The sequence below is a fragment of the Mytilus californianus genome, unplaced genomic scaffold (assembly GCF_021869535.1).
Source record: "Mytilus californianus isolate M0D057914Y unplaced genomic scaffold, xbMytCali1.0.p SCAF_1, whole genome shotgun sequence".
Classification (NCBI taxonomy): Eukaryota; Metazoa; Mollusca; class Bivalvia; order Mytilida; family Mytilidae; genus Mytilus; species Mytilus californianus.
In genome coordinates this window covers 115437520-115446579 of record NW_026262581.1, presented here as the reverse complement: position 1 = coordinate 115446579, position 9060 = coordinate 115437520, and the positions used below count along the sequence as shown (strand labels likewise).

Genomic DNA, 9060 nt, shown 5'->3' with positions numbered 1-9060 from the left:
ATTATTTTAATTAAGTGTACTGGTAAATGTAACTTGCGTAAGTCAAGGCCCTCATTGTGCTCCGTCTGTAATTCCCTCCGCCTTACGTCACAAGGTCCCTGACGTCATTTAAAAGTTTGTCAACAACTTGGAACCTTGTACAAATTATGATCGCCTCATTTTTCCGTAATTTTAATTTGCAAAAAACAAAACGGATAACTTAATTGCATGTCAATAAAGTGATTATAGTCGTGGAACTTGAGAATCGGTTTTCATTTTTAGATTTACAACAGTAAACGCCGTAGTACCGATTTGCCTTGCAATTTAACGCTTTTCTGTTTTCCAATCGGGAGAAAATATAGAGGTCAGTCGTAGACTTGTAGTTTAAAAACAAATAAATCATCGAAATCGGTGTTGAAACACAACTACTGAAGTAAAGGATTTTGGCAACACCATGTTTGTATGCTCTACTGATTCATATGCATTACATTGAAGATTCTGGAAACACCCAGGTGCGTATGCTAGCATACAGACCTGCGAAATACAACATTTGATTCAATATTGGCCGTTCTGCATACACCAGGTTCGTATGCAGGCATACAGACCTGAGAAATGCAATGTATAAATTAAATGTAGACTTTAGCATACACCAGGTTCGTATGCTGGCATACAGGCCTGAGAAATGCAAGTTAATTTATTAAAATTCAGTTGAGCATTCACCAGGTGTTCAATATGCCAGATTCTCGATTTTCAAGTGTTTGATAAAAAGAAAAACGTGTTTTCCTTTATTTTTCTCGTTTTTGCATACGTTTGTATTATGAGCAATAATTCGACCTATTTGAGTACGAATTATGGCAAATGACCGTGAATGAGAATTTTAAATTTTAGATGAGAACGTATTAGCGGTAATCATAACATCTAGAACACAAATAATGCAAGTCATCCGGTCGGTTTTCAACAGATGGATTCATAGACCCGGAAAATATATAATATGTTTGCCAAGTTCCCCTGATTAATGCTTCAGTGTTGTCCTCCAAAAGTTTTGTTCATGACCTGTTATTGAGTGTACTTTTCTGCAGTTTACGCCTGACTTAACTTTGCTTGCTACTGGTTTGTTCTCATTTTCATATTTTGTAGCATTGTTATTGCCTTTATTTTATGCTATCTTCCCGGGTACGCCGGTGGTGGTCCTCGTGGAGGATACGTGGATGTATGGGAGGAGGTTTGGTGTATTCCTGTAATCATAAATAAATATTCAACGCTTTCGTAAGTTACCATATTTTTTGCTTACACAGGAAAGTAATTATCAAACAGTACTGATCTTTTTATGCACTTTGAGAGGGAAAGCTTAGAGTCAAGTATTGAGAATGCCAAAGATGTATTTATTCACGAAAAACTATATAACTAAGGGGGTGCATGGTGAATAAACAAAATTCCAATGGCCTAGAATAAAAACAATTTCATAAAATTTAAAATCGTATTCTTGTTTGAAACTCAAAATTTGTCAGAATTTCAAGATGTTTATAATAGTGCTATTATTTTCAGATTATTTTATTTGATTTAATAAATCATTGCTAGCGTACTTTTTTTTATACATCTAGGCTGGTCTTACGGTCGGGAATTACCAGTCCACCAGATGTGCGATCAATTGATCGAAGAAATTGATCCATAAATCATTAATTTTGGAAACTAAATGTATGTTCTAAAAAAGGAGTTCTTTACATAGGCTTATTTTTACTTTTAACTCAATGCGCTGAGTAAAAAAGGAATTTTAACATCTGAACAACTTGCTATTCTTATCTTTTCTTATCTCCTTACTACGAAAGCCTATTAGGGTAACAAAAAAAATATTTTTATCTCGTAATTACGAGAAAACTATCGCGTAATTACGCGACAATTATTGCGTAATTACGAGATAATCATTGTTTTATCTCGTAATTACGAGATAATCATAGTTTTATTTCGTAATTACGAGATAATTATCGCGTAATTACGAGAAAACTATCGCGAAATTACGAGATAAGTTTTTTATCTCGTAATTACGAGATAACTATCGCGTAATTACGAGATAACTATCGCGTAATTACGAGATAATTATCGCGTAATTACGAGAAAACTATCTCGTAATTACGAGATAATATTCATTTGGCCAAGTAGATTAAGAGGAGAAAGATTTTTGTAAAAGATTAAACAAATTTACTTAATTGCAGAAATGACTTTAAAGGGCAATAACTCCTTAAGGGGTCAATTGACAATTTCGGTCATTTGACTTATTTGTAGATCTAACTTGGCTAAACATTTTTGCTGCTACAGATTAGATCTTTCTATTATAATATTCAAGATAATAACTAGAAACTGAAAAATAATCATTAAAATTACCAATTCAGGGGCAGCATCCCAACAACGGGAAGTCTGATTCGTCTGAAAATTTTTACCCTGTCATATTTGCTCTAAATGCTTTAGTTTCAGAGATATAAACCATAAACTACATTTTACCCCCCCCCCCCCATGTTCTATTTTTAGCCATGGTGGCTATCTTGGTTGGTGGGTGGGGTCTTTGGATACATTTTTTAAAACTAGAAACCCTAAGGATGATTAAGGCCAAGTTTGCTTCAATTTGGCCAAGTGGTTTCAGAGGAGAAGATTTTTGTAAAAGTTAACGGACGACGACGGACGACGGACGCCATGTGATGGGAAAAGATCACTTGACCCTTTGGGTCAGTTGAGCTAATAAAAACGGGCGTTTTATCAGGTGCCCCGGAAGGGTAATCATAGTCTGTATATTTCTATATATATATATATATATATATATGTAATTTTATCTCGTAATTACGAGATAGTTTTGTCGTAATTACGAGATAATTTTCTCGTAATTACGCGATAGTTATCTCGTAATTACGCGATAATAAATCTCGTAATTACGAGATAAAAAATGATTATCTCGTAATTACGCGATAGTTTTCTCGTAATTACGCGATAATCATCTCGTAATTACGCGATAGTTTTCTCGTAATTACGAGATATTTATCTCGTTATTACGAAATATATATTTTTTTTTTTGTGACCCTAATAGGCTTTCGTACCTTGCAGATACAAACTGTATATCAATTTATATATCATCTCATTATGACCTAGTAAGTCAACAACCCGATAACCTTGCTTGATTGCGTTATATCCTTCAATGATTTGAGTCGATATGATATAAGTTCCGAAAAAGTGACGTTTCACTCCGTGTTTAAAAAAAATCAGAAATAAAGACCAAAACTTTGAAAATAAAATTTACACTAATTTATAGATTGTTACATGTTTATTTTTTTTTATTAGACAGCACTCTTATCAAAAGAATATTAAACTTCATTTTGAAATTAATTCAAAGATTAAAGGAGAAGAATAACGCCCCTAGAATTCGAAACTCCCCCCCCCCCCCCCCAAAAAAAAAAATAATATAAATCTATCAAATTATATCGTCCAGATATTCATAAATGAAAATAACACTTATAGAATTTCGTGAGCGCTTTAAGGGATTTGGCTTAATCGGGAATGCTCAAAACCCCAAAATTTGGAAGACAATGATGTATAAGACCAGAAAACGTTAGGAGCTATATGACCAACAGGGACCTAAAAAGAACAAATAAATTCACCTAAGCTTTACTTTGCCTGAGATAAACTGGTTTTTAATTAATTCATTAGTTTAAGAATCGAAGGGATTTTAAGTAAAGAACATGTCATAAATGTCATAAGGCATCATTCTATTTGAAAAAAAAGTTTTTTTTAAATTTTTGAATTGTGTCATATCTTATTTTACCAATCATTACGTGTGATATTGGCATTTATGTTTTTTTAAAGTCGATTTCAACACGTCAATGACTTCACAGTGACATCACAGCTGCCATTTCTGTTTTAAAGAGTACAGATTGTATTACCTAAGTCCTTAACATATATCAGTTAAATTAACATAATTTCGAAAAGACTGGAGAATGTTGCGATTTTTGCAATTTCGGAGACCAAATAATGGCCCCTATTATGCATCTTCCTTTTAAATATAAGATAATTTGACCATTTATAATTCGTATTCCAGTGTTGCAATGATTCGTTAATTGTTTATCATACAATACTTACTAATAAAGATATCGTTTGCTGGTTCTATATTTATCTGTCTGATTCGGTTTTGGCGTTCCTCCGATTCCAAACAGCACAATACAATGGATATTATCACGAATATACATATCGTTCCTCCTACCACTCCTCCAACAATAAAACCTTCCATGTTTCAGCACCAAGAACGTCCAGCTATAGTATAACTCTTGCTGTATTGACAATATCCTTCACTCAAGACGAGGAAAAGTAGCAATATGCATTTCTCAAACTTTCTGAAACAATGCAGGTTAGTTAAATATGTTGAAACAAAATACATGTTGTACATGTAAAACAATTTTTTTTAATCCTTCTTTAACATTTAGAACAATAATTATTAGATTCACAAACTTGAAAATAACGAATAACCTGCAATTCATAAAGTGCTATTTGGTAAGTGATATTTCAGGGTTTCCAGCCACATGCCATCACATACAATTCCTGTCGTATGTATATGGAAGTATATTTGTAGTTAAATGATTTGCAACCATATATCTGTTTCAGTTTCCATTCAATGATTAACACTGCATAAAAAAATATATGTCCCTTCATTAAAAAGGTTACATTTGCTGTTGTAGTTCCATAGAAAAGGATTTATGAAAATCTGGAGTCAATTAAGATCAAAATGTATATCATTACTTTAAGTTTAAATGAAATAACGCACACCTTTTATATAACAGACCTGGTGTGTGAAATTGTTTTCATGTTTTATGAAAACACGAAGCTTTCACTGGATTTCCATTTTTCAAAAGAATCAAATTCCTCATGTCCATCTAAATAATTCCATGAAAACTCACAATGAAATGAAATGGGAGGCAATAGCAAGAAAACATAGGTAAATCACGAACAGTGTCTTTTGCTAGCCAGATATACGAATGTATATCGAAATATATAACTTCGAACATTAAGTTTACAGAAAATATTTTTATTTTTTAAATACTTAAAAAATCTGTTCATACCTTGAATTGTGAAATGAATTGCCAGTAAAATAGCAAAGAGGACCGTGTTTTTTATACTTCCAATGTATTTATATTTGAAAACTTGTTATGTTCCGAACAAACAAACTTTCACTAAAACTTTATTCAAAGCATAGTTTATTGAAAATAAAAGGACAATAATTGAAGTATTTATAAGATTTAAAGGATTAAAATCTATAACATTATTACATGTTACATAATGAATTATAGGTAACAAAACTTGAATTACAAAAAAACATCTTGAAACACTTTCACAGTTTGACATCAAATGTTAAAGATCTTTTACCTCAAGTGATATAATGTAATCGAAATGTGGCAAATCTCCAAGAGTACTCAATACTGTTTTGAAACACATTTATTTCACTAGACGATCATACCAAAGACCATAAATAAATGGATTCAAACTTGTGTTTTTGATAGTAAAACTGTTTTAATTGTAATTTTAACGATTGTAATCGACTACAATAGTTAATAAGTTAATATTTTGAGAAACTGCATAACTTGTGAAATTCTTTTACGTGCATATCTTGGCATTGCACAAGGTCATGTTTTTCTCTGACTGTTAATGACGTCTTTACACTAACTCAATTGGCTGTTGGATATGTACTGATTGATATTTAACTGTAACTGCGAGTACTCTCAGATCTGTACTTAGTGTCTTTTTGTTGTGGGGATGTATAAGTACCCTGTCACGTCCACTCTCTTTTTTGTTATATGTATTACTGTTTGTAATCAATCTGATGAGTTAAGCCTTTTTCAACTGATTTTTATAGTTAGTTCTTATGATGTACTGTTACACCACTGTCCCATGTGATGGGGGAGGGTTGGGCGCCCGCTATCATGTTTAACCCCGCCATATTCTATATGTGCCTGTCCCAAATCAGGAGCCTGTAATTCAGTGGTTGTCGTTTGTTTCTGTGTATCATATTTGTTTTTTCGTACATTATTTTGTACATAAATTATTCCGTCAGTTTTCTCGTTTGAATTGTTTTACATTTGTCATTTCGGGGACTTTTATAGCTGACTGGGCGACATGGGTTTGGCTCATTGTTGAACGCCATACGGTGACCAATAGTCGTTAATTCCTGTGTCATTTGGTCTCTTGTGGAGAGTTGTCTCGTTGGCAATTATACCACATCTTGTTATTTTTATAAAGATAGTAAAACTTCAATTCATTGACCGGGACAGAAATTGAATTGGTCATAAGCACTTATATCTAAAATAGTGAAACTTGAAAAACTCCATGTTATTAATTTTAATTGATTATGTGTGTGTTTTTACAGAAAAAAGTTGAATAAGAGGATAATATCTTTTTGTATCTGCAACTTCCATAGAATCTCTTGAGTGAATTTTGTTAACATTTACAGAATCTGACCCACGTAATGACCTCGTATTTCATTTCTTATTCCGAATAATTTTAACCTTAAAATGACATTGACTTTGTCAGATCTGCATATGTTAGTTCACAGTTGCACCAACTTCTCTCCAATAAACCCCTAGTAAGAATTCAATGAAACATTTTCATAATATTTCCTATACAATGCAATTGTGGGACTCATAATTTTTATTTGAATTAAATTTAGGTTTTTTCCTTTAGCAACTCAGTCTATGCAAGGGACGTTTGGGAATCATTTTGAAAAAAAAAATTATTTTGTGTGCCCATTTTATATTCGCAATTCTTTCTTAATCCCTTATCAATATTCGTCCCCTCCTATTTTGTAAATCCATTTTTTTTAGGGTTTCTCTATGCAAATAATGGATTTCACATGCTTTATCGGGATTACTCATTTTGTATCCGCTACTCCTCCTAAAAACCTTATTAGAATTTATTGAAACTGTCTCCAAATCTAAATTCTAATCAGTCCGTTGGTTTTCTATTTTTTTTTTTATATTTTGTCAAGTTGCGTCCTTTGATAGCATATTCGGTATGGGTCTGCTCATTGTTTAAGGCCGTACGGTGACAGTTGTAAACACCATATTCAAACATACCACAATATACACATCTCCTTATTTTCATATAATGCTATTGTGCACCTCTTATTTTGTTAATTGATCGAAATTATTTTTTGTTTTGTTTTTTAGAAAATAAGGGGCTTTACAAGAATGTGTGGTATTATTATGTAAGCTTTGCTCGCTGTTCTTGTAGTTACCACTACTTATGATTTTACATCCTGTCGACACTTATATTTTGACATTGCACAAGGTCGTACTTTTTACAGGCTGCTTATGGCGTTTTTTAAAACTAAATCCGTTGGAGGTGAACTGATTGATATTTGTTTTGGTCTGGAAAAACACACGATCGATTTATTAGTTACAATTGAGCTTTCAATCATATGGTCTTGTCTCCTGTCGATACTTATATTATTACATTGCTCATGGTCGTGCTTTTTCCAGGCTACCCATGGCGTTTTTCAAACTAAATCCGTTTGAAGTGGACGGATTGATATTGTTTCTGGTCTGAAAAAAAAACATGGTGGATTAATTAGTTATAATTGAGCTTTCAACTATATTGTCTTACATCCTGTCGATACTTGTATATTTTGACATTGCACAAGGTCGTGCTTTTCCAGGCTGCTCGTGGCGTTTTTAAACTAAATCCGTTGGAGGTGTTCTGTTTGATATTTTTTTGTCTGGAAAAAACATGAACGATTCAACTTTCAACTTGCTATCTGCAACAATTTGTCATGTAATTGTGTTAGTTTTCTTTACGCTAAGTAACGATCTGATGAGTCAGCATAAACACAAGAAGATTGTTTATGATTGCCAAAGAGACAAAAGAGAGGCGAAAGATACCAAAAGGATATTCAGACTCATAAGTCGAAAACAAAATGACAATGCCATGGCAAAAAATCAAACGAAAAACGATAAATAGACAAATAACAGTATACAAAACACAAAACACAACATAGAAAACTAAAGACTGAGCAACACGAACCCCACCAACAAACGGGGGTAATCTCATGTGCTCCCGAAAGATAATCATATCCTGCTCCAAATGTGACACCCTTCGTTTTATTTTGCTCCTATAAGATATGTTGATATCAAGTGATTAGGCATCACGCAATAGTGGACAACTTCCAACTAGAGACCAAATGATTTATCATCAGATAAGTCTTTTTTTTTAATTATATTTGTTTTAGTTTGTGTTACACTACTGTGTTATGTTGAGAGGAGCCTTGAGCGTTCAATAAAATGTTTATTTTCGCCACGTGCTTTATGTGTCTGCTCAAAGCTAGAAGCATGTATTCCAAAGGTGGTCATTGTTTGTTGTTTGGCATAGTTGCCTTTTTACCGGTGTTTCCGAAGAAAAAATCCGGTTATTGAAATAGTGAATAACAGCGGACGGGTAGGTTTCTGCCAACAGTTTTCGTGGAATAACTATTAACCTTTCAACCAATGCCTTTCAAATTTTATTATGTTGTTATTAATGGCAAAATGGAGGTCAAGTTCTACAAAACTATGATAACCTCTTGTGATCGAATTACACCCCTGGACCAACCCACATAAGAAGTGCCCAAAGCCAAAACCCGAAAGCTGGATGTACAATTACCGACCACGTCAACAGTCATACGACCAAAAGGAACATACTTGTATAAGGACAAATTAAGGGAAAATGTAAAATAAATAAAACGACGCACAACGTCAGCAGCTAGAATCTACAACTCAAAACCATCCTGTATTATTTGTAAAGTTGATACTGACTATTTATCTATTAGGTACTTACCGATAAACTGTTTGAGAAAAGGGAAGAGACATTATTTGACTAAACCCTGGCTCATCAATCTTTGCTCAAACACCGAAGACGTTTTACAAAGTCGGAGTAGCAGCTGTAAACTCTTGAATATCGTTTGAGTATAGAAATGTATACTCCATTCACGGTTGAAGTTGGTGTACTGCTGCTAAGATGAGACAAATTTATAATTTCAAAATTGAAATGGTCTCGTTTTTAAGAGACTGGTACTGAGATGAC

General features: G+C 33.2%; 1 long non-coding RNA gene across 1 annotated transcript; it reads right to left on the bottom strand.

Moving 5' to 3' along the window:
- Positions 1-886: 886 nt before the first annotated feature.
- Positions 887-5157, bottom strand: LOC127731417 (uncharacterized). Its single transcript, XR_007995619.1, has 3 exons — positions 5073-5157; positions 4099-4349; positions 887-1214 (listed from the first exon to the last, which is right to left on the bottom strand). It is a non-coding gene; the product is annotated as an uncharacterized LOC127731417 (long non-coding RNA).
- Positions 5158-9060: the final 3903 nt, after the last annotated feature.